Source organism: Panthera uncia, chromosome C2, assembly GCF_023721935.1.
Source record: "Panthera uncia isolate 11264 chromosome C2, Puncia_PCG_1.0, whole genome shotgun sequence".
In the NCBI taxonomy this organism is placed as follows: Eukaryota; Metazoa; Chordata; class Mammalia; order Carnivora; family Felidae; genus Panthera; species Panthera uncia.
The window spans coordinates 89580167-89608138 of NC_064810.1; the positions used below are offsets into that span (position 1 = coordinate 89580167).

The 27972-nt window shown below is 33.9% G+C and overlaps 1 protein-coding gene across 5 annotated transcripts in view; it reads right to left on the reverse strand.

The window, feature by feature from the left end:
• NAALADL2 (N-acetylated alpha-linked acidic dipeptidase like 2) overlaps nt 1-27972 on the reverse strand; it is a 1336058-nt gene that overhangs the window by 990140 nt on the left and 317946 nt on the right. For all 5 annotated transcript variants that reach the window (XM_049629585.1, XM_049629587.1, XM_049629586.1 and 2 more), the window contains one exon: nt 26173-26281. The gene's annotated coding sequence lies outside the window, so the exon portion shown is untranslated. The remainder of the gene's footprint in view (nt 1-26172; nt 26282-27972) is intronic.

Sequence of the window (27972 nt, forward strand, 5' to 3'; positions counted from 1 at the left end):
TAAAATGTCCACATTACCTAAAGCAATTTACATTCAGTGCAATACCTAGCAAAATACCAGTAGCATTTTCTACAGACCTGCAGAAAATACTAAAATTTGTAAGGAACCACAAAAGACTTCAAATAGCAGAAACAACAGAAGAACAAACTGGAGGTATCACAATCCCAGATTTCAAGACATACTACAAAACTGTAGTGTCAGAAGATTATGCTTGCCACACAAAAATAAATACAGAGATCAGCAGAATAGGATTGAGAACCCCAAAACAAACTCAAACATATATAGTCAATCTATGAAAAATGAGGCAAGAATATACAATGGGGAAAAGACAGTATTTTCAATAAATAGTGCTGTGAAAACTGGATGGCTTCACGCAAAAGAATGAAACTAGACCACTTTCTTATAACATACATAAAATGAACCCAAAATGGATTAAAGACTTAAATGTGAGATGTGAAACCTTAAAACCCCTACAAGAAAAGAGGTAATAATTTCTTTGACTTGGCCTTAGCAACATATTTATGAATATGACTCCTCAGGCAAGGGAAACAAAAACAAAATTTAACTATTGAGACTATCTCAAAATAAAAGATTTGCAAAGAAAACTACAAACAAAACAAAAATATAACCTACTGAATGGGTAAAGATATTTGCAAATTATCCACTAAAGGATTAATGTCCAAAATATATAATGAATTCATACAACTAACACCAAAAAATAACCTGATTAAAAATGGGCAGAGGGCCTGAATAAACATTTATCCAAAAAAGACATAAAAATGACCAATAGATCCATGAATAGATGCTCAACATCACTTATCATCAGAGAAAGGCAAATCAAAATCATGAGACATCATCTCACACCAGTCAGAATGGCTAGTATCAAAAAGATAAATGCAAGTGTTAGCAAGGATATGAAGAAAAGGGAACTCTTGGGCATTATTGGTGGGAATGTAAATTGGTACAGCCAGTGTGGAAAACAGTATGAAGGCTCCTCAAAAAATTAAAAATACAAATGCCATATAATCCAGTAAGTCTTCTACTAAGCATTTATCCAAAAAAAAAACAAAACCAATAATTTGAAAACATACGTACACTGCTTTTATTGCAACATTAATTACAATAGCCAAGATATGGAAGCGATTAAAAAGTGTCCATCAATAGATGAAGAGATAAAGAAGATGGGATGTGTATATATACATATATGAATATTTGTATATATATAATGAAAAATAATAGAGTATCTTTCATAAATATAATGAGATCTTGCCATCTGCAACAACATGGATGGACTCAGTGGGTATTATGCTAAGTGAAATCAATCAAAGAGAAAGACAAATAGCATATGATTTTACTTACTTGTGAAATCTAAAAAAAAAATACAAATGAACAAATGAAAATAACAAGTTCTTAAATACAGAGAATAAACCAATGCTTGCCAGTGGTTGCCAGAGGAGAGGTGTGTGGGGAATGGGTAAAATAGATGAAGATTAAGAGGCACAAACTTCCAGTTATAAAATAAGGAGATAAAAAATACACCAGAGGGAACACAGTCAATAATACTGTAATGATGTTAAATGGTGACTATAGTTATTGTGATGAGCCCTGAATATTGTATACAATTGTCAAATCAATATGTTGTACAACTGAAATTAATATAATGATACATATCAATTATATTTCAGTAATAAGTAGACATTTTTTAAAAATTAAGAAGAGAGCAGAATCAAATAAATTAGAAATGAAAGAAGAGACATTACAACGGAGACCACATGAATACAAAGAATCATAAGAAACTACTATGAACAATTATATACTAAAAAATTGGACAACCTAGAAGAAATGGCTAAATTTTTAGAAACATACAACCTACCAAGATAGAATCATGAAGAAATAGAAAATCTAAATAGACCAGTTACTAGTAAGGAGACTGTATCAGTAATCAAAATCTTCCCAACAAACAAAAGTCCAAGACCAAATGATTTAACCAGAAAACCCTATCAAATATTTAAATTTTTTTTTTAAGATTATTGATTTTTGAGAGAGACACAGCATGAGCAGGGGAGGGGCAGAGAGAGAGAGAGAGGGAAACACAGAATCCAAAGCAGGCTCCAGGCTCTGAGCTATAAGCACAGAGCTTGATGTGGGGCTTGAACTCACAAACAGCAAGATCATGACCTGAGTGGAATTCAGACACCTAACTGACAGAGCCACCCAGGCACCCCTCTATCAAATATTTAAAAAACAAAAACCAGTCCTCTTCAAGCTGTATTTTTAAAAAAACAGAAGCAGAGGGAACACTTACAAACTCATTTCATGAGACCAGCATTGCTCTGAAACCAAAGTTAGACAAGGACACTACAAGAAAAGAAAATTACAGGCCGATATTACTAATGAACATAGATGCAATTTTTTTTTAATTTTTATTTATTTTTGAGAGAGACAGACAGAGGAAGCAGGGGAGGGGCAGAGAGAGAGGGAAACAAAGAATCTGAAGCAGGCTCCAGGTTCCACGCTGTCAGCACAGAGCACGATGCTCTAACCCATGAACCGTGAGATCATGACTTGAGTCGAAGTCATATGCTTAGCCAACTGAGCCATCCAGGCACCCATAGATGCAAAATTCATCAACAAAATATTATGAGGCAGTATTCAACAGCATATTAATGATGATCAATATGATCAAGTGGGATTCACTCAAAGATTGCAAGAATGGGTCAACACTGACATATCAGCCAATGTGTTACATCACATTAACAAAATGAAACAAAGATCACAGGATCATATCAATAGATGGAGAAAGAAACATTTGATAAAATTCAACATCCATTCATGATAAAAGTTTCAACAAACTGGGTATAGAGGGGATGTATATCAATATAACAAAGGTCAATGATTAAGTCCACAGCAAACATCATACTCAATAGTGAAAAGCTTATAGCTTTTCCTTTAAGATATAGGACGAATATAAGGATCCCATTCTTATTCAGCATAGTACTGGAAATCCTATATAGAGCAATTAGAAAAAAACACACAGACAGAAAATAAAATAAAATAAAATAAAATAAAATAAAACAAATTAAATTAAATTAAATAATAAAAGGCATCTAATTAGGAAACAAGTAAAACTATTTTTAGATTACATGTTATGTATAGAAACCATAAAGAATCCACCAAAAATCTATTAGAATTTTATTTACTAGAGTAAACAAATTCAGTAAAGTTGCAAGATATAAAATCAATACAGTAAATTTGTTTGTGTTTAAATACACTAATAACAAACTATCAGAAAGAGACTAAAATAAATAAATAATAATAAATAATATAATAAATAAAAATTTTAAATAATCACATTTGCAATTGCACCAAAAATAATAAAATACCTAGGAATAAATTTAACCAAGGGAGTGAAAGGGGTATACACTGAAAACGTCAAGACCTGATGAAAGAAATCAAAGATGACACAAATTAATGGGAAGCTATCTCATGTTATGAATTGGAAGAATATTGTGGAAATGTCCATACTACTCAAAGCCATCTATAAATACAACTAATCTCTATCAAAATTCCAATGGCATTTTGTTTAGAGATATAGAAAAGCAATCCTAAATAACGTATGAAAGCACTTAAGTCCTCAAATAGTAAAAGTAATCTTGAGAAAGAACAAAAATGGAGGCATCACACTTCTTATTTTAAACTACTTAACACAACTAAAGTAATCAAAACAATATGGTTTCGGCATAAAAAAGAAATATGTTCAAAGACACAGAATAGGGAGTCTAGAAGTAAATGTATTAGATATGGCCAGTTAATTTATGACAAACAGCCATAAATATACAATAGGGATAGGACAGTTTCTTCAAGAAATGGCGTCAGAAAAACTGGACAAGCATATGCAAAAAAAATTAAACTGGAGCCTTATCTTATACTATACACAAAAGTTCATTCAAAATTGGTCAAAGACTTGAACATTAAACCTCATACCGTAACGCTTGTAAATGAAAATGCAGGGACTAAGTTCCTTGACATTGGTCTTGGCAATGCTTACTTCGTTTTGACACCCAAAGTAAAGGCAACAAAAGCAAAAGTGGGACTACATTAAGCTAAAATCTTCTGCATAGAAAAGGAAACCATCTACAAAATGAAAAGGCAACTCACTGAATGGGAGAAAATATTTGCAAATCATATAACTAATAAGAGTTAGTATGTAAAATACACAAAGAATTCATACAATTCAGTTTTTTTAAAAAGTCTGTTTAAAAGATGGGAAGAAAAATTAAAGAGACATTTTTCCAAAGAAAACATTCAAATGGGCAACAGGTACAAGAAAAAGCACACAGTCATCAGGGAAATGCAAATCACAACCACAATGAGATATCAACTTGTACCTGTAAGAATTGCCATCACCAAAAAAACAAGAGATAACAAGTGTTGGTGAAGATGAGGAGAAAAGGAAACACTTGTGCACTGTTGTTGGGAATGTAAATTGATGTAATCAGTATGGAAAGCAATACGCAGGTTCCTCAAAAAATTAAATAGAACCAACATACGATCCAGCAATCCCAGTTCTGTGTATATATCCAAAATAAATGACAGCAGGATATTGAAGAATTATCTGAATTTCCATGTTTGCAGCATTATTTACAACAAACAAGATATGAAAGCAACCCATGTCCTTCTACAGGTAAAATAGTGTACCCTTTAATTATTCTACAATTTTATGTTTAATTATACCTCACAGCTGAAATTAAAAAAATAAATAAATGGGAGGCAGCATAAAAATGACCTGCATTTTCTCAAATAAATCATTACTTCCAAAATCTGAGCAAGAACTATTAAATGGAACCAGAACACATGACAATACTTGTAAGTAGTACCCTTAGTATCTAAAATTATGCTCAAACAATTATTTGTCTGAGAATGAGAATGTTTTATCCTAAGCAAAACTAACCAGTAAGCCAAATTTTAGGCTGTCTTCATTTTGAACTGACATATTTTTTCTTTACCCCAAATTAGCTGTACATCCAGCTAACTGCATCAACAAGTGACTAATTGGTAGGTAGCTGTGTGAGCAATTATCCGATTTGCACATGTAAGTGATGCTTATTTCAAATTTACTTCTCATGCCAAGCTTTAGAAATGTGGCTCAGAACTTCAGGAAGACAAACTGATTCAAAGCCATATCACACCTTGTTTGCAATCATAAATGGAGCATAGGTGATTGTGATATGCTATCTGAAGTAATGTAAATATCTCAAAATATCTTAAGATTGTACTTTCCAGGTATTTAGAAAAAAGAAAAACATAAGCCAAATGTTACATTTTTTCCAAAAATCAAAAGGTTATACTATTTTGTTGCATCATCTATACAATAAACACAAGTGGCAGTAATCTATCCATCCTTGAAATTATAGAACCCTGAATAATCATTTCAAGATTTGAAAGAAAGAGGACCCTATATCCTGGCAATATTACTACAATCACATAACAATGATACCTCTCAGCATTTAAATATGGGACAAATAAGAGATTTTTCTTAACTGTCAATATTTTTCAGCAGGGCATTTAATTTCAAATGGTTGCAATGGTGAATTTAAAAACTGTTTCAACTCTGTGACTCTTTCCCTTTCTCTTACCAATTTACCACTCTCTTCCTCACTGTTTCCAGCTCCCACAAAATAAGAAAGGATATACTTTCACAATATACAAAATTACAAATTATTTTCTTTCAAAAATGTGTCCCAGTAGTTTCTTGATATTACAAAAGATTTATTTTTAATTACTACATTTTAAATGTCAGACTTTTAAGTGAAAAATGTTTTTCATGTAACAAAATGACCTCAAAATCATTTTAAATTATTCAACAGTTATATATGAGACTCCACATAAATTACTCCACTGGTGTATATGAGATTCCAAATAAATTAGAAGATACATGTATAGCACGACTATTTCCCCAGACATATCGTCTTCTTTCATTAAAAAATTAATAGGTCTTTAAAAATATTTGATATATTTTACTAAAGATTCAGAAGGTATAACTTGAACATATAGACCCAGAGATGTGAAACTTTCTAAAAACTGAAATATGATATTTACCAGCAAAGTGAAACATGGAACAGGGAATTCAAATATAAATTCAAATATAAATTTAAGTCATAAAATTATAATAAATATGCCGATTTACACATAACCCAAACAAATGCTCTCAAAACTTGCTTCTAGAATGTTGTAAATAATCCTTAATTTGCTATTTTTCTAATGTAAGACATTAAAATATTTTTATTTCGCATTTAGTTTTTTTCCCCCCAAATAGGAGCTTGTTGGCCTCTAGTTACTATGAAAACTTGCTGGTGAGTTATGTTTTCCAACTATCATCAATGCGAATAATGTCAAACAGTTTTAATAAAATAATCCATAAACAGGAGTTTCATGAAATTTTTTAAATCAGAATAAGCAAATTCAATTACCATTATAAAGCAGATACTACTAACCAACTGAAAATGGATTCTGGCATAGCACCATTCATGTGGAACAATTGTTTTCCTTAGAAGTAGAAGGGCTTTAAGACAATATGACATGTGAAACTAGGGGTTAGACTGTAGTGTGTGCTATTATGTGAAAAGGATTTTGAATCTGACACTGGAAAAGGAAAGTTATATTTAACTAGTCAGTTAGTTAAATTAGTCAGTTGGTTAAGTATCTGACTTCAGCTCAGGTCATGATGTCACTGTTCCCGAATTTGAGCCCGGCGTAGGGCTCCATGCTGACAGCTCAGAGCCTGGAGCCTGTTTCAGATTCTGTGTCTCCCTCTCTCTCTCTGCCCCTCCCCAGCTCATGCTCTGTCTCTTTCTCCCTCTCTCAAAAATAAATAAACATTAAAAAATAAAAATAAAAATAAAATAAATAAAATAAAATAAAATAAAATAAAATAAAATAAAATAAAATAAAATAAAAGGTACCATGAAAAACCCTTGGATACTGTATTAGCTATTTGGACATCATGAGGAATTAAGAAAGCACACGCTAGTTTTGCCCAAAAAAGGTACAATTCCCTTTATCTTTGTCTCTTGTTTACTAGACTTGAACAATCACAAAGAGCAGAAAATGGATACAATTGAATACAATTAAATAAAAGAATGTATAGTTTAACTAACTGTATCATGGGAATTTTTTTAATGTTTATTTATTTTTGAGAGAGAGAAAACAGGAGCAGCATAGGGGCAGAGAGAGAGGGATGCAGATGATCTAAAGCAGGCTCTGTGCTGACAGCAGACAGACCGGTGAGGGGCTTGATCTCACAAACTGCGAGATCATGACCTGAGCCAAAGTTGGACACTTAACCGATTGAGCCACCCAGGTGACCCTGGGAAAATTTCTTCTCGAACAGGATTGAATGTCCATGTTCATAATATTGCCAACCCAAAGTTATAGCCAAAAATCTATTATAAATGGCTGCGTTATAAAATTTAACCTACATACCTAGAAGGAAGCAACAATGACAGCAAGAGCCTGGCAGAGACCAGCCAGTGCCTATCCACATGTTAAACACGTAGCTGGGTTCCTAACAAAGCTCTGTAACTTGTTCTCAATGATCTTTTACACACATGGGTAAGGAAATTCTCCACCACAAATAAATATAAAAACAAATCAAGGATCACACTAAATCTGGGGATTCTTTGTATTGCCCACAGTGCCTATCACAGTTCCCCATTGAGTGAATAAATGATTTCTCTGTGTCTGTAAATCCAGCCAAAGTACTCAATATTGGGACCTGAGAAATTTAACATTAGGTTAGAAAGCTCACCTGTCTTTTTCAATTTCACTGTGGAATCACTATCATAACTTCTGGGTGGTGTGGCTTCTTTGCAAACAAGAAGAGAAATGATTGGCAGTGTGGTGCCTTGCACAGGCTTCAGCCAACATGGAGATGTAAGGGAAATAGTGGAGAGAGAAGTTCTATGGGTGCTGACTACAGCTTTTCCATTGTTTTCTGCAGCTTTACCCCTCAGAGAAGCAGCCTCCTTGGGTGTAAAAACGGAAGAAAATTATTGCCTGCTCTATCTACTTTACAGGGAATTGGAGGTTTAAATAAGGCACTTGAAATGTTTTGTAGACAATATAGAATTAGTCAAATAAAAGTTATCATTACTGTATTTTGTAGCATAAGAGAAGAAACATCTTACTAGATCTGGTCTGGCACTATTTCTAAACTTCCAACAGATTCATTGATTGATGATAAAAATTAACTTTAACTGCAAATGAATCTTTAATAAACCTCTAAGCTATCCATGTATATAGTACACACAATTCCTGCTTCTACCTTTTGCATACCCCTCTTTTCCAAGAGCTAACAGGAGACTTCAAGGAAACACAGACATCTTTACAACTGCATCGTTACCAATTAATAAAGCAACACACCATGTTCAAATTAATCTGGGTGGGAAATGAGAATTCTGTCCCTTAAGAAGCATGGGAATAATTTGCACAAGCAAATAAACTTGCATCTGGATCTTTTATGTAAATTGTGAAAAGAATACACGATCTTTTTTTTTCTTGCTGTCTAAAAATAAATACATTTAAAACATCTGAATCATTCCAGATAAACTGACTGAATACAAATTAACAGCATAGCATTGAGTGAAGCCATTATGGAATAATGCAAATAGTAGGTTAATCCCAGCTGCCAAATATACAAATAATTTTGATAGCATAAATGTAGAACAGATTTTGTAGTTAATTCTAAATTTCTTGAGAAACAAATCTTATACTTTCTACTGACAAAAGAAAAAAATATGTGGATGAAACTACTATCATAACTAAATATAATGTTTGCTGGCATTATTTTTACACACACATTTTTCTAAAACCTATTATAAATTACAGACTTAAGAATTTCATAAATAAAGAACACAGTCTGGATATGGCCAAGGAAGAAACAAGCAATTAATCTTACTGTAAAATGTTGTTTTTTTTTTAAACAACATGATGCAGCAGTATGAAAAAAGTATCTGCTTTTTCATGATGCAAATGAAAATAATCTGTTAAAACCATCCTTAGACAGACTGAATATTCATCCACGTTACAAGACCTTTAAGCCATTCAACAACAATCTGGAAATACCTCTTAGTCCGCTCAGGCTGCTATAACAAAATACCATAAATTGGTGGCTTATAAACAATAGAAATTTCTCACAGTTCTGGAGGCTAGAAACTCCAAGATCAGGATGCTGGCAGATTCAGTGTCTGGTGAGGACCCATTTTCTGGATCACAGACAGCACCTGTGTCTGTGTTCTCACATGGTTGAAGGGGTGAGCCAGCCATCTACAGTTGGTCTCTTTTATGAGGGCACTCATCCCAACCACAAGGCTCCACCCTCATGACACAGTCATGTCATGTCCCACCACCACCAAAAGTCCCCACTCCCTCATACCATCATGTTGGGGACTAGGATTTCAACATACAAATTTTAGGGGGACACATTCACTCTCTAGCAATCTTCATAGTTTAAACAGGGAATGAATAAGCATGAAGCTGTGTTTCTGGACAGGTTTCCTTTTACAACCAAGCAGCTAATTACAACAAGACAAAAGTGTAGCCCAAAGGCAAGCCTAAGGCAAAACTGGAAAAGAGGGTTTTTGTTTTTGTTTTTGTCTAAGTCTGAGGCTCCCCCTTTTCAGGTATTCATCCCTGCCTCCAGGGCGCCCCTGTACATGTACTTCACCCACTCTATCAACAGGCACTCTTGGAATGTTGCTGAAGACTTCTTATTCTAAGACTGCAGGTGACAGAGGAAGAAAGAGCTAACTGAGCATCTATTATATCCCTGGCTCCAGCTTAGTCTTATATATTATTCCATTAGTTATGCTGAAGATAATTAACGAAGGTGAGAACGTGTTGGTGCAAGGATCCAAACATATGACCTCTGTTGTCTTTCACTAAATCATGCTGCCTCCTTTGAAGGCATAAAATATATTACATCCTGGGAAGGTTTGTGTTTCATCAAGAGAGAGAGAAAAAGTGCTAACATGCAGAACTGAGGCACCATGGTTATTTGTCTCTTTTTGAGGACTAAAAGGAGCCAGGACAGGGGCCCTTGCTGGTCTTTGCTGTGATTTATTGAATCTTAAGGCAAGTACTTGGCACCCTCAGTACCAACCTATAACCTCTGCTTTTGCAGCTGCAAAGAATAATGGGAGTGACTCTTCAGGCTCTTCTGTGCCATTCCCTCCCCTTGCTAATTTTAAAGAAGTTTTGATTTCTGAAAAAAATAAAATAAATCAGTTACTTGAGTGGCTCCTCCTGCATTTTGCTAAAAATGCATCATCCATTCCTTGATTAATTCCTTCATTGAGTAACATCATGCCCCCAGGTATTCTGCTGGTACTGAGGTTTTCACTCTAAACTGTATGTCTGGCTATCCCCAGACATGTTATCTCTGCTTTCACCCCAGGCCAACCTTGAAGGAAAACCATAGTATCTCTTTTTGTTTCCCCAAAATATCCTTGAGCAGCAAAATCACTGGTGAACAAAAGAGACTGAGTATTTTGTAGAAAAGTCAGAGAAAGTGAACATTTCACATGCCATAGACTCCCACTTCTAAAATGCTCCTAAGCCATGTCTATTTTTCAAAGTGTGTATGGTTAAGCATCTAACCACAGTACCAGTTTACCATGACCCATCCCCTCAATTATGTCCCAGCCTTGCTCACTGGCTGCTTGAGCCATGGTATCTCTATATTTGGTCTCTGTGTTGCCACCTACCCAAAATATTGCAACTATTTTTATGCAGAACAAAGTTGCTTTGCCTTTACTTTTCTGGATTCGAGGGCTTACATCAAGTATTGGAACTTCCCTACCTTAGCGAAAGCAGTTGATCATAAAAAACAACAAAAACAACAACAACAAAATACTATTGCCTTCAAAGACTTTAGTGTTTATGAAAAAAAACATATGTACAGAGGAAATAATTTTGTGAAAAAATGCTAAAATAGAAATGCACTGGAGTTAGTATAGGGAGACAGAGATGAGAGGGTCTTTCTTGAAGCCTGAGGTGTCAGGAAACAAAAGGAACTGTCAGGAATCTTGAAAAATAGGAGATTGAAGTTTTCCATGTAAGTAGGATTGAGAAGGGGGCTCTAACATGGTCACAGGCAGGGAGACATGAGAGGTCTGGGCATGTCTGAGTACAAATAGCACACTGTGGCTGTGAGATCAGGAATCAGAGCAAATCGGACATTGCAGTACCAGCTTTATTTCAAAATTCACCTACTCTGCCCTCATACGCCAGTTTCTCCTTCATTGCAAAGAAGTGCTCTATCTTTTCATGACAGAATACAGTGCCAGCTGCATGTATTTGAACATAAAGGAATAGGATTAATTTAATAGTTTCATCTTAATTCTGCTCTGAGGTTTCTCAATTTAACTAAATAACTTTAATGCTCTTAGGCACCATGCTTTTGACAAACTTTCTTAAAAAGTCAATGTAAAAACAGTGATTTTGCTAAAGAGTATACATAGTAAAAATCATTATTCCAGTAGATGGAGCAGAGGTGACATCAGAATAGCTGAACATTGCCTGGCCCGGAATATATAGAAGTCCAGACACAGCAGAGCCACGAAATGGAAAAAGCACATTTGAGAGCAAAGACTGAACATTACTGAATATGGCTTGGCTAATCACCTAATTTGGACTTAGAAAATTTCATACCCTATTCAAACTGAAGAGGAAAACAACCTTAGGCAAATACCAAAATGAATCCTTAAAGAAACATTTATATTTTAGAACAAAAAAGCTGTAACTCTGATTTGTTTAAAAGTCTCACTGTGGTGCTTTCCAATCATTCTACATAACAGACAAGGCTAAAATTCTTAGGAGGGCCTCTAAATGCATGGCTAATGTGCTTTTCCCCTCCCAGACAATTTGTGAATTGTGTGATTGCCTGATATAGAATTATTAAGAAATAGATTAATAAACACAGCAGGCTGCAAGCTTAAAACCTCTGCCTACATAAAGAAACAATGAACAAAGTTACTCCTTAGAAACTGCAACAGCAGAGAGCTGGACATGCAGATTTATACTCTGCATAGCAGGTGGTATCATAGATATTAGCAGGTGGAATCATAGACATCAAAAGAACTGTGGAGAAGCAAACATTTTGATTACAAATTATAGCTATTGTATATTAGGTAAATGTCTTAAATCTGATGAAATTCCTTAAAGATTCTTGAAGTCAAGGATGAACTATTCAATTTCTGGTTTTAAATTTATGTTTTTATTTATTTTTGAGACAGAGAGAGACAGAGCTTGAGCAGGAGGGGAGCACAGAGAGAGGGGGACACAGAATCTGAAGCAGGCTCCAGGCTCTGAGCTGTCAGCACAGAGCCCGATGCAAGGCTTGAACTCACGGAATGTGAGATCATGACCTGAGCTGAAGTCGGACGCTTCACCGACTGAGCCACCCAGCCACCCCTCAATTTGTGATTTTATAAAGTAATTACTGTAGGGAAATAATTTCCAGTAGTCATTGGGAATAGGAAATATTTCCATTTTCTCTTAAGAATCTACTATGTGCCTTACCCTCTTAAATTCTTCAGCAATTTACAGAACTGGAATATTCAGAGGCAGACATTCCGCATGTTTAGGACACAAGCAAAACAGAAGCAGCTCCAAGTCTTTTATTAAAGAACATATTTGGTATTTCACAAAAATGTATCAACATTATCACTGGGAGAAAAACAACTTTGTTGGATCTTAATTTGACCAGATTTCTAACCTAAGGTAAGAGCTCATTAACCATATACTAAAACAAAATAATAATTCAATGGTTCAAGGTATGAAATAATTTAAACCTCAACTCTCAAGTTATATAAATTAGGAAAATACCTTTGCCCTTATATATTGTTTCCTTATTTCAGATGAAGATTATAAAACCTCTCACAAAAAACGGTAGTGAGGACTAAGTGATATAAACTGATATGAAGCATAAAAAGCATCCTCAGCTGCCATTATTAATGAGAGAATCCGATCTCCTGAGCGAGACAAGAATGGAAAAAAAAAAAGATTAAAAACCACAGTTATAAGTGTTAATCCCAAAGCAAGTTCTTTTAATGATATTCACATTCTAAGCCAACCTACTTGGAAGCACATCTTAATGTTAAGCAAATCAAAATTTCTAATCCTAAAAAAGCAAAACAAAACAAAACAAAACAAAAACTGTGTAATTTTGCTAATGTATCCTCATTTCATACTTTGGCAATCTTCATTCACATAGGAATCATGCATATTAAAGGATTTACTTAAGCATATCAAGTAATAATTTCTGAATTAGAAACAAAATATTTTCATTACACTTTATAAACTCACAAGTTTACTATATGTCTGTATGTTATCTTGATATGCATTTAAAAACATATGTATCACACAAAAAATAATTTTGCAAATATTTCCTATCTCCCATTATAATCACTACCATCTTAAAAACCATTATCTTTTTTACTACTTTGAAAAAGACATAATGATTAGCAGAGGCTTCCATAAGTTAAATGAAATGTCACTGTTTTAGTCAACTCAGGCTGTCATAACAAAATACTATAGACTAGGTGGGTTCAACAACAAGAATAGATTCCTCATAGTTCTGGAGACTGGAAATGTAAGATCAAGGTACCAACAAGGTCTGTGTCCAGTTAGGACTCTCGCCTTGGGCTGCAGACACCACATTCTTGTTGTGTCCTCACATGGACTTCCCTTTGTACCTGGTACATGGGTGGAAAAGAAGCAAGCTCTCTGGTGTCTCTTCTTATAAGGGCAGTAACACATCATGAAAGTCCCACCATCATGGTCTCATCTAAATCTAATTATCTTCCAAAGGCCCTATCTCTAAATACCATCACATTGGAAACTAAGGCTTCAACTTATGAATTTTGTGATACACAATTCAGTCCATAGCAGTCACTTTTTTTTGGAACACAGTATGACAATAGCTAGAAGAGCAGATGTATAAACAACTTTAAGCCTCCTCTGTCTCTCTCTGTCTTTCTCCGTCTCTCTCTGTGTCTCTCTCTCTCTCTCTCTCTCTCTCTCTCTCTCTCACACACACACACACACACACACACACACACACACACACACCTTTCAATCCTGTCATCCATTCCTTCTTTGTATCCCTAATGCGAGAGGTTATGTAACTATTCAGTTCCTCAGAGTACTCCTACTTATTATAGAAAGTGTGATTTTAGGAAGCAATATTTGCCTTTCCCCCATAAATAAAAAAAATTGAAACTATCAATATAACATTTGAAAATGAATTTTAAGATCATAAAAGAGAAGGAAATTCAAAACTCAACATGGTCATTTAACCCTCCTCACTAATTTTAGAATAAACTACTAAAAGGAAAATGGGACCAATAAGAAAGTAAATTTGTTAGCAAATTATTAGAGATGCATACATATACAAAACACAAATATACACATAAATGTTAATTATACATCACAAATCTTACATGCATGGAAGAAGTTACTATCAGAATACATACTGTTAAATCTGTAAAGAGGCTTTCAGTAATCTGGCTAAGTTTAAACTTTGATTAATATCCCATTCAAATGTTTTGCTCCAGGAAAACATGTCATACTGTTTTATGCCTCTCTATATAACTACATTTGGGGGGACAGGGCATAGACTATGCAACTGCCACTCCTCCTGCAAAATGTAATTCTAAAAGTTAAATACATTGCTCAGAGAAGAATTATTATTCTTGAGTATTTTATCCATAAAAAAAGAACAATTAAAATACATCAAGAATCTATTACAAGAATTAGATAAGGAATGGGAAATTACAATGAAGCAAAACAGAACAAATTAATAAAGAAAAAAACAGATAAGAAAACTGAAAATATAATTATTAAATTCAATAGCTGATTATTTGAAAGAACAAAATTACTAATGAGCCTATTTCTATAAAAACAGAGTAGAAATCCACAAAAATGAAAAGTGATAAAAGAAAAAAACATAGTCAAAATAAATTTCAAAGAATAGAGTATGTGGCTAAACGTAACAGAAATAAATCTGAAATTCCTAATAAAATGGATAATTTTCTAGGAAAATCTAACTTTCTAAAACTGACTTCAGAAGAGATGGAAAAATCTAAAGACTGACCTACATAGAAGAAATAGAGCAATTTGTAAAGAGATAAATGTAAAAACATCAGTCCCAGAGGATTTCATGGGGAAATCCTTTTTGTTTTTTAAGATCACACAATTTTAATGCCTCTAAATTTCTTAGATAGTGTAAGTTAAAGAGGAAATCCCCCTGGCCCAACAATGATTGCATACACACATATGCCCTTAAATCAATATAATTTATGAATATCAAAGCAAAATCTTGACACTAGCAAATATAATCCAAGTATACACAAAAAGAATCAGACATCATGACTATGTGAGATTTACTCCAAAAATCTAAGAATTTTCAATATTAGGAAATCTTTTAATTAAATTGTGTAATAATATTAATAGAGCCCAGAAACATATTTTATCATCTTTGTTAATGCTGAAAAACCGCTTGTCAAAATTCAATAACTATTTTTAAAATTTTTTCTATGTTTATTTGAGATGGAGAGAGACAGAGCATGAGCAGGGGAGGGGCAGAGAGAGAGGGAAACACAGAATCTGAAGCAGGCTCCAGGCTCTGAGCTGTCAGCACAGAGTCCCACACGGGGCTTGAACTCATGAACCGCGAGATCATGACCTGAGTAGAAGTGAGATGTTTAACTGACTGAGCCACCCAAGTGCCCCTCAGTAACCAATTTTGATTAAAATTCTTAATAAAATAGGGGCACCAGGGCAGCTCAGTCAGTTAAGTGTCCGACTTCGGCTCAGGTCATGATCTCGTGGCCCATAAGTTTGAGCCCCAGGTCAGGCTCTGTGTTGACAGACCAGAGCCTGCTTCAGAGTCTGTGTCTCCCTCTGTCTGCCCACTCCCCGCCCCCACTCATGCTCTCTTTCTGTCTCTCAAAAATGAATGAACGTTAAAAAAAATTTAACTCAATAAAATAGATTTAAATAGCAATTTCCTTTACATGATAAAATAAATCCAGCTTAGTCCAAAACCCACTATCATGCTTAATAGAGCCACACCAGAAGCATTACCAACAAAATCAGAAAGAAGACAAAAGCCCCATCACCAATATTACTTAACATTGTACTAACCTAAAAATTAAGAAAAAGAAGTTATAAATGTATTTTTTGGAAAGGGAGAGGTAAAACTGTTACTAACTACAGATATCTAAAAATATAATTGTATGCATAGAATACCCAAGACAGTCAAATGACTTTTGTCACATACAGCTGACAAATCAAACACACTGTGGGGATAAAAGGTATTGAAAGAATTGAATTCGCAAAAAGACTGTAACTAGATAAGACACATAAACTATCTCCATGCTTCCAACGTTCTGTTGGGACGAAACAGGCATAAAACACTACTCAACCACCAATAAGTGGATACTTTCCAATTCTTTCTTTATATAAAAGGAAGGAGATAGAAATGGAAGATCCCTCTAGAGGGTAAGGCCAAAATCTATGGGACACAGACACTAGGGAGCCATACATAAAGAGCAAAACCAGGACCTAATTCAAGATATTTTTTTTTATCCTCTGGGTAGTGACCTGGCAATATTTACCTAGAGGAATTTCAGAATTGCTAAGAACCTCTGACTGTATACTATATGGTACCCATTCTTCTTATTTTCAAATCACAGTAATTATTGCCAAGTAAAACAAAAAACAACACAACTCAACACAGAACAAAACCAGTATCTTTATTTGCATGTAATTCATAAAGATGAATGTGAAACCAAAACAATGATAACTACTTTAGACTGGATGGAAACTAGAAAGATGGGGAACAAGGTGGAAAGGAGGACTTTTCTGTATACATCTTCTCCTATCTAAAATTTTTGGAACCATGAGAAGGAATTCCACATTCAAAAAATAAAATGGGGGCACCTGGGTGGCTCAGTCATCTGACTGATAGTTATGCATCTGACTTGGTAGTGGCTCAAGTCCTGATTTTGTGGTCATGAGATTGAGTCCCATGTCCAGCTACATGTTGAGCGTGGATCCTCCTTGGGATTCTTTCTCTACCTCTGTGTCTCTACTCCTCTCCTGCTCATGCTCTATCTCTCTGAAAATAAATAAACTCAAAAAAGAAAAAAGAAATTAAAATATGTCGTAAGGCATACTGAAATACTGGAAAAAGCATTAAGAGAAAGAGATATGTTTCCTATGTTTGTGGTTTGATCAGTTTAGTGTAATATACCAAGACAGAAAATATATTGTAAGCACATATATGGGAAAGGAAACTATGTTTTCGGTATGTTGAGTACCCATTATATCTTCAAGCCATCCACTGGTTTTAGGATGGCCACTGATTCAGGTTTGCCTGGCACTACTCAGGTTTGAGCACTGAAACTCCCATGTCCTAGGAAAACCCTCTTCAGAATGAAAAATATCCCGGATTTTAGGAATGGGAACAGAAGGTTAGAGGAAACACAGAAAATCCATATGGCAGCTCAAAAAACGGAAGCAAAAAGTAACACTCTATTTAGTTTTAAATGGATATGACATAGATGATCCACTTTGAGTAGTTACTGTTTTTCCCTCAACTACTGGTTGGCAACTGTGATTTGCAGTTCATAAAATGAAACATGTATTGTTGCAGCACTGAGTGATGTGACTTATATGTGCAACCTAAATGCATTGTAATCATGAGCATTAACAATCATCTTTCACTTGCTTGTGGATTAATTGTGTGCTTTGCATTGAGGTAAATGCTAGTTTAATTTTAACATTGTGAATACTTTGACCAGGTTTTCTAAGAGTTCAGATAATGAAATGAGAATGATTACAATACAAATGTCAGTATAACCCAGACAACTGTATTATTTTAATGACAGAAAGAAAGACACATGCAATTGTATTAGGGAGGTACTTAACCAAGATAGAGCATTCCTATACAATAGGCACAAAGGAAATTGGGTTTAGGCATGATGGAAAAGGGGATGCAAAAGGACACAGGGATCTAAATTTCACAAGTCCTAGATGAAACAGGAAAGTATTTATAGATAAGTCATATGTTTTGTTTTGTTTTTTTTTCATCTCCCCAAACTACATCATGTTCAGTCAAAATAGCCACTGTATTAGTCTGCAGACACACCACAAGAATAAATGCACATCCTACCATCCACTTGATTATTTTATAAAAGCAAATAAAGTTACACTTCCTGATTCAGAGATTACAACCATGTAGACAAACATAAGGATAATTTTGATAATAGATGTGTTGGCCTATCATAGTATAAACCTGATTTAATCAGACCTTATTAACAAACACACTTTTCTCAGTATATCCAATGATACACTGAATCAGAACAACAAAATGTTACTTCTAGTTCTTAGGTGCTTTGTTTTGAAAAATGGAGTTTCAAATCTTCTAGGTTTTTATGAAGATATTATGAAGCTACAGAAAACATAAAACAAGGAATGCTGGTATCTTACCCAAATAAGAACTAGACATTACCCATTATATTAACGTGCTATTACCCTCCAACAAATAACACAGACCCAAAGGCATAAAACAACACAAAAGTATTATGTTACATTTCTGGAGGTCAGGATTTTGAAATGAGTATTACTGGGTTAATCAAGGCATTAGGATGAAAAATCAAAGCACTAGCATACCTGAGTTCTTCTGTGGAGACTCTAGGGGAGAATCTATTTTCTTGACTTTTCCTCCTTCCAGAGGCCACCTCCATTCCTTGCCCGGTGCCCTTTCAAATCTTCAGAACAACCGATGTCTCATTAAGTCTCATAGACCTCATCATTCTGACAAGGACTCTTCTCCCTCCCTCTTCCACATTAAAAGACCTTTGTGATTATACTGGGGCCACCTGGATAATCATGGCTATTCTTCCTATCTTCAAGTCAGGTAATTAGCAACCTTAATTCCATCTGCTATCTTAATCCCCATCCTGTCATATAACATAAATTCACAAATTCTAGGAATTATGACCTGAATATCTTGTGGGGCCATTATTCTACCACACTCCTCTATCTACATATTTGGCAGACTACATGAATGTGAATTTTGACAAATCCCAATCAGCTTATGAAAATGCAAAGATATTACCTGCTAAGTGCCCTCCACACCTTATATGCAACACTGCGCAAAGAGTGGTGTTTTGCCCAACTGTGAAATTGAGGATTTCATAATGAAAGCTTCTGATCATTTTTCAGTTATGTCAAAGTGCAGAAGTACTTAATGAGATTTTGGACTCTATAGAAATAACAACATATTCTCCTTAGACATAAGCCTACAAGACAGCTATCATTATTTCTGGCTATACAAAAGGTATTAAAATCTTGGACTGTCATAAATTCGTTTTTAAAGTGTAAGACAAGGATAATGTTCTTCTCTAATTTGGAAATACACTGATGATAAGAAGAAAAGGATCAAAATAAAATACATTTATGGGTGGTTTCTCTAAATCTGATGCACTCTGGTCAAAAGGAATCTAGAAAAAAATGAGCTGACTGCACCTGAGTTGTTCATGTTTAGGTTGAAACAAAAACTCATAAACTACTATAGACAACAACAAAATCAGCAGAAAACAGTACCAATTTAAAGAAGACTATTTCTTTTCTAAAAGCGTAATTTATTTGAAATCCAATTTTGATTTTATGTGTTCATATTATCTACGTACTTTGAAACAATTTTCCCTGAGAAACACAGGTTTAACTTATGGTATCATACAAGGTGCTCTGAAGTTTTCAAAAATGATGAATATTTTTGACAGGGTTAACCTATATGGTAAATGTATACAAGCAAAAGTCCTGGTTGACATAGCTTGTCTGCCAAAACAGGCCTGTAGACACAGGCCTGCAGGTAAATACCTGCTGTTTCAAATAAGTAACATCCTAAGTAATCTTTTTCTTTTCTTTCTTTTGTTTTCTTTTTTTGAGAGGATATTTAGCTTGTTGTTATCACATTGAGCTGATACAAGGAATTAATGTAATGAGGCCTTGATGAGGGCAGAGCTTCAAATTAAAGTAAATGTTACACGTAACTATATTCAATTTTAGTGTTACTTAACAGAAGGATGACCTAAAAGATGAAGGCAGTTCAGAGGAGTTTCACTGGAAAGGGAAACAAAGAATAAAAATATTCTATTGCATCATGAGACAGAAAGAAATGTACTGTTACTTTGCATTAAATATAGGTAACACCTGTTTACTTAGTTCTTTTAAATTTAAATTCTCCATTTATAGTTTCAAATTTATCTTAAATAGCCAACAAAAACCCAAAAAAATAGTTCAAATAAATTGTTGTATTAGAGGTCAGAACGAGATAAAAATATTGGTATATTTCATACATATTATTTGTTAAATTAGTCTTGTTAATTACTAATTGCCACTTTTAACTATTCTACCTCTGTTCTGCTTAAATAGCAATTTCATAACAGAAAAGTAAATAAGAAATAACATATAACTTCAAATAAATACATATTTTCCATATTTTAATGGTAAAGTAATAACACACATGCATATAATTCTTACATGTTATTTTATAATGGTTGTTTTGGATTAGTTTGGTATGACTGTGTTTCAGGTTGACTCTCTAAAATCTTGATCACCCTGGTATTTGACCTGAAGCCAAAAATATTGACCTGGGCTAGAAGTATTTAGGAGTTAAAAAAAACAGAGCAAAAAAAAAAAAAAAAAAAAAACAAGAACCACAAAAAACAAAACAAAAACAATAATCCTACTTTTGTGCTACTTTTTACATTCCCACATTACCTTAGCACACTACAACGTAATTATTTGTATCCTTGATAAACTATGAATATCCTGAGGGAAAATACAAAGGCATAATTAACTCTGTTCCTCTAGTATCCCAAATAGTGCCTGACATATAACATAGGCTCAACAGAAATATTTCTATGAAATTGTCCTTGAAAAATTTTAGCGAGTACTTTTCTAAATATTAACCTGTTACATATTTTATATGTAAATATTTTATATATAAGTAAGAGAATGTGTTTTTGCAGGTTACAAACAACCTTTTATTTAAAAGGTGAACATTCGGCTTGAAAACAGAAAATCAATGTTAGAATTATTTTACTTGGAAACATAAATATAAAAAGATGTTTCAAGGACAAGAAAGTACTTCATATATATACAAGTATGAAATTCATACCAAGTAAGTTAACAAGAGGCCATATGTCAAGTTTGCAAGGAAATGTTACGGATTTCTTTCGGTTATTTAAGAAACTGGAGCCACTTGTATAAAGATAATTTTCAGCATCAAGTACTAAATGAATTGCCACCAACCTGATTAATATAGTTAAACATGGATATCTTTGAAATTTACATCAAAAACTATATGCAAAAAGCTTCAAAAGATTTATAAAATTAGGCAAAAAAAATCTAACAATTGATTTATCTATACAAAAATAAAAAGTTGATGAGTTGGGGGTCTTCTCCCTTAAAATATCACTTAGCTCTTAATGGCTGATGTCTTATTCCCTACATAAATATTGTTAGTTTTTTTTATTTCTTTAGAAAGGAAACTATTTCAAGTTAGTCTACTGAGAGAAATAAAACATCCATAAAGAAAATATAAGTAATATAATTTCAGCTTAAGGGTAAAGTCTAATACACAAAATTATTTCTACCAGAAACAGTACAATAATTTAAATATTAATAATACTTAAAATGTTTTCTTAGGAATTATACATTAGTTAAGTATAGGATGTAGCTCAAACAAAAATATTTTAATGCTTTTATTAAAATGTACTTTGAAAGAAAGAGACTACCAATCTTTTCTTAACAAGGCTAATCTAATACTGAGATTAACCAGAAAACCATTCTTTAGATGAAATTACATTGTGGGTGTAAGAGTTCTTAAGGACAGCTCATGACAAGAACCTCTAGGTACTTGCCATCAGTGTTTTTCCTTATCTCTTTCTTGTATAGGACTTAGAGTATCAGTAAGATCCTATTATATATCTACTGGGTTAGAAATGCCCAGCTCCTGAGTGTTATAAGGCTATTTATAGGTTTTATTTTTGCATTGATATGCTGCTGTTAGATCATTTAACTGTCCTCTTTTTTTTCTTTTTGTATTATTATTATTATTATTATTATTATTATTGTACCGTAAGAAAAGTCTGCCTCTTTAGAAAAGTAAAATAGAGATTAAATTCTGGAACAAATCACATTTATTAAGCAGTTTAGTGAGAACCTTCTCAAGAAAAATCAAGAGTGTGATAATTGCATGTACTTTGGTTTATAGACACCCAGGTAGGGGGGGCAAACTTCAAGGAGCATAAAATGCCTTTAACAGGCTGCAGCATCCAGCCACTCATGAATGCATGATTTCTAATTACTTTTGCAGTTTGTCACTCTTTAACACAATCAAATCTAATTGACCAGAAAATTTTGGTTAGATTGTACTAAGCTATGGCTAAATTTTTACTGTTATTATTCTGGTTTCTTTGTGAACATCTGAACTTTACTGCATCATTAAACCTTAAATTAGATTTTGATAATAAGAATGTTTTACAAAATTTTTCAAACAACTGCAATATTCACACAGGAGCTACTGTACTCTTAAATCCACTGTCATGTCTTTAAAAAAATACTTTAGATCCATTTTTTTGCGGGTTATTAAAAACAACGGCACTTTAATTTTAAGTAAACACTCCATTTGAAAGCCTTGCACACAACAAATGCCAAATGCTAAAGGTGAACTTATGTTAAGTGCATATCAGAGCATCTTTTGTCACATGAAAGGAATTAAAATCTGAGGGTTCTCAGCTTCAGAATTACTGATAAGGTATACATACAACAAGAGTAGCAATTAACTACTTCAATCTAGATTCTGCATTACTTTGTGTTTATGTTGGGAATCAATGATCTAAGCAATAGATCAGACATTCTTGTCATTAATTCTCTAAGCCTAGAAAGATAATAAAGGAATAAGTGAGTTTATGGTCTAAACATCTATTTTGTCCATATACTCAATGCATAACTAAAACACTGAAGATAAACATTCATGAATTTATTCATAAACATATATGACTGTATTCATTGAAGAGAATAAAGAAAATACTTAATCACACTGGTGAATTTTAAATGCCTCTATAATAAACAAGATTAATAGGATGTGAGATAGCATCATTAGAAAGCCTCCCTATTTAGCTTTCCTTAAACTATATCTGCTAATATTTCCAGTTGTATGTTTATTCTTATTTTCTACAATATGTGTAGAGTTCAGAGAACACTGTGAATGTTTTGGGGGAAAAAAAAGACCTTGTATTTTTTGTTAATGTCAGATGTAGGTCAGTCAAGGAACAGATCTAACCAGTTCTAATCAGTTTGGGTATTGACATCTAAGTACTTCAGGTTTGACTTGGCTATCAAAGAAATGAACAGTGAATATTTAAAGTCATCACAACATGGCTGGACTATAACATCTAATGCAAAAAATTTTAAAACATTATTTCAGGATATGTATCTTAGAAAGTAATAGTGTGTACCAACGCTTCGAAAAATTATCTGAGGTATGCTTATACCTCACACAATGCACCCATTCTCAAAACTAATCATACCTGAAGTAACCTGAATGGGACCATAAATGCATATGATCCTGAATAAAAAGCTATATAAATAATATAGAAAGAAGCAGCTATTAGAAGGGCCCAATCAAGGGCATAAAAATTCTAGTTTCTTCTAATTCTCCCTTTGTCACTGAGATAACACATGTGGCTCCCTACAGTCATGGGTTCAATTTTCTTATAGACATAAATTCTGATTTAAATTAAGCCAAAGAGAATAGATAAGACCCCCAGAGTATATTGACTTGGCCCACTTCCCATCTTCCACTAGGCTCGCTGCCTAATTGCCATTAGCATCTGATGAAATGTACAGTAAAGGTGGTAAAAAGAAATAAATAAATGCCATTGCTATAAAAAGGAAAATGCAAAAAGAGCAAAAACTGAGGGAGCTAGAATATTATATTAGAAAATATAATTAAACTACAACTTTAATTTTGTCATATAAAATAGCATTTTAAAATATTAAAACATGAATCAAAAGAAAATACAACTTCTAAACACTACTTAAAGAATCAAAAAACTAAAAAAAAAAGAATCACAAAACTAGTCTCCAAAAGGTTCTATGACTCTCCTTTAGATATTCACATGATTTTTTTAATAAGTTATACCCATTAAGAGAGAAGTTGCTAACCAGGAACTCACAGGCTAGATTTTATTCTCAGATTATAGTACTAGATTCAAAATTCTCATTTCAGGTCAATTAATAACAATAATAATAATAAACCCTCAGAATAATAAACTGATGTTTCATTTAAGTATTTTATGGTCAAATCACTTTTGTTCCTAATTCTAATGTACAATTAAAGGGGAAATTCAAACTAAAAATTTTATTTTACTTGTTTATCTTCAATTACTTAAAAAGGAACACATACAGAGCTCAACAGATGCTAGGCAAACCATAACTGCTTTACATAGTAACAAAATTTTACAACCATGTATTGAAATGGAAATGACCTAGAATTGATTCAATCCAATGGCTAAATTTAATCCTCCTCTTGCTTCCCCCTCCCCCACACCACACAATTTACTTCTTTCTCCAGCTTTGAAGTGTTTGAATCTGAACGGCTTTATGAGACCACAGCCTCCTTCCAACAGTCTTGACATTCTCTACTGTCTCACACCCAGATACTTCATCCATTTGTATTACATGCTGGAACTCAAGGCACGTAAATTTGTCACTTTTCTCTGATTTATTCCGACCCCTTCAAATTCAGAACTAAGGGAATACTCAGAAGGTGAAATGATTTGTCCACGTTCCTAAAGTATGTTGGTAGACATGCTGGCTCTGCTCAGATTTCCTAGCTCTTGGTTCTGTGGTGCCTTTTGGGTCTTTGTATCATGGATGCCTTGTAAAGTTTCATGCGTAGTAAGCCTAAACCAGCATTTGAACATTAACTGCTGCTAGTGCCTTACAGAAAAACATATTTCAATCAAAACACTGGCATCATCCTTTCAAAGTCAGAATGTTTCAAGAACAATACACTCTCTTTAGACATATATTAACATTCTAATGTCTAAGGACACCTAAGTGGCTCAGTATGTTAAGCATCCAACTCTTGATTTCAAGTCAGGTCATGGTGTCCTGACTTCCTGATTTGTGAGGTCAAGCCCCACATTGGCTCTGAACTGACAGTGTGGAGCCTGCTTCAGATGGTCTCCCTTTCTCTCTGCCCTTCCCCAACTCGTGCTCTCTCACTCTCAAAAAATAAATATTTTTTAAAAATAAAAAAAACCCTCTAGTGCCTAAATTGAAGTTTATAGTCTATATGTGACTGTATACAGACAGACGTTCCAAAAAGTTAACCTGTACAAACTTGAAGTAAATAAGCAATGCAAAGTCATGCTGAATCATGGCACAAACTGTATTGTTGTCATTTTTCAATAAAATCAGTGGGCCAACCTAAACTAAAAAAAAGAAAAATAAATAAAACTTTAAGAAGAGACTAATTTGACTACTTATAATAAAATTTACAGTTGTATAAAAATGATTTGATACTACAAATGTAAGAAAATTATACCAATATCAACAGCCACAACAGAATTAAAATATTTAAAACAATTTTTTAATGTTTTTTTTTTTTTTTTTTGAGAGAGAGAGAGATACATTGTAAATGAGGGAGGGGCAGAGAGGGAGACACAGAACCTGAAGCAGGTTTCACACCCTGAGCTGTCAGTAAGAGCCCGACACGGGGCTCAGACTCATGGAGTGCAAGATCATGACCTGAGCTGAAGTTGGACACTTAACATACTGAGCCACCCATAGATCGCTGGAATTAAAATACTTAGATAATGCTATCTAAAGAAATGTATTCAAGTCCATGAAATAAAAGATGAATAGGAATTGGAATGCATAAGAATTTGCCACAGAATAATGCTCTCATTCTTTCCCCCCAAATAAGCAGTTCTTGGCACATAATAGAGGTATGCCAAGTCACCTTATTAAAAGTTGACTCAAGAGTAAAAGTCTTACATTCTAATTAAAGTAATTAGGTCTTACTTCAATCGAATGATCCTAGTGCAAGCAGAGGGTCTTTGTAGGCTACAGGACTCTGACAAGCTGAACCCAGGGCTCTTCATCCAGGTGCCTAACAGTCAAAGCTCATTTCCTGTTCATAAATCAAAAAACAGAGGTGATCAGTTTAAATTGGGAGCTGTATTAGATAATTTATCAGTTGGCTCCTGAATTTCATTCTTTAGTTAATCCTTTTTAAAGTTACTTTATCAGTTCTTTTTACTGTAAGCAGCCTGATATTATTCACTCTTTTTGCAAAAATGTATAAATACACATTTTTTTTAAAGAACAACATTTCAAGGACAAATGTATATACAATCAGACAAATACTTTTCTCTCTTGCTCTCATTTTTATGTTTTATGTGCCTTAATTTAGCTAGCCTAACTGGCACACTTACCTCGTGCCATGTACTAAGAAACCTAATAAAAGATAAAGTGGAAAACAAATAACTGGACACCAGGTGATATCATCTGTTTGGGGAGAAAGGGTTAAACAAAGGAAAAAAAGTGTAGTAGAAAGAGCACAGCTAAGACCAAAAGCCTGGCTCTTCCAGTAAATACCTGTGTAACTATGGGTAATTTCTGTAACTCTTTATTAATTTCTTCACTTTAAAATTAGGGTGAAAATAGTTAATTTGAAGATCTATTGCGAGGAGTAGAGACATTGTATGCAATGTGCCTAACACATTGCCTAACACATACTAGATGCTCAATAATGGATATAAAGCATTTCAGGAGATTGACAGACTTTCGTTATTATTTTAGATCCCCTAATACTAAAATTAGTTATCTACATTTCATATTTATGGGCTGTGATATTAATAAGGCCATAATTTTGGGGTGCCTGCGTAGCTCAGTCAGTTAAGCATGCAGGCTTTGGCTCTGGTCATGATTTCATAGTTCACAAATTCAAGCCCCCGTCAGGCTCTGTGCTGACAGCTCAGAGTCTGGAGCCTGCTTCAGATTCTGTGTCTCCCCCTCTCTGTCCCTTCCCCGCTCACGCTGTCCCTCTCTCTCTTTCAAAAATAAATTAAAAAGACATTAACAAAATAATGCCATAATTATAGAGCTACTTATTTTTACTTCTCCTATTTTTATATTTTGACCTTAGCTTTGCAATATCTGAAAACTGTACAGTGTTTTATCCTCCTTTTAAAATTCCCCACAAATAAATTATTCATTTTCTTCAATCAAAGTCAACTTGCAGTATTGCACAAGCTTGTGACTCCTTGTGTTTACTTTCTCTTTGCTTTCCTAATTTTTTCTCCCACATTTCAAAATCATATATTTCCCTTAAACTTTAAGTAATAGTAAATAATGTGTCATAAAGTACTCAACTACCAAAATACAGAGTGAAATAAAATTTCTGGATTTTTCTCTTAAATTTCTTCTGCTTTCAGGAAAAATTGATTCAGGTAGTTCCTGCAGATTTATCCAATTTTGAAGTCTCATCCAACCCTTCTTTTTCTTTTCTCACCAATTTCAAGCTTCTTGATAACAGTAACCTAACTTGGTCAATACAGCAATGAGAAGCTTTGTGGACCCACTTATTTTCAAATAAAGTTCTTGGCTCAAGATTAGTGACATTATATCATCAGTATAGATTCATATCCACACACACACAAACACACATAGAGACAGGACATTTTAGAATATCTCATTTGTGGGGAATAACTGTGATGTGAAATGGGGAGGATTGAAGATAACCACTAAATTCTCAATTTTTATTTAAAAATACCTCAATATTCTATCCAAGCTTGGGCAAGAAATTGATTACTGTCTTAG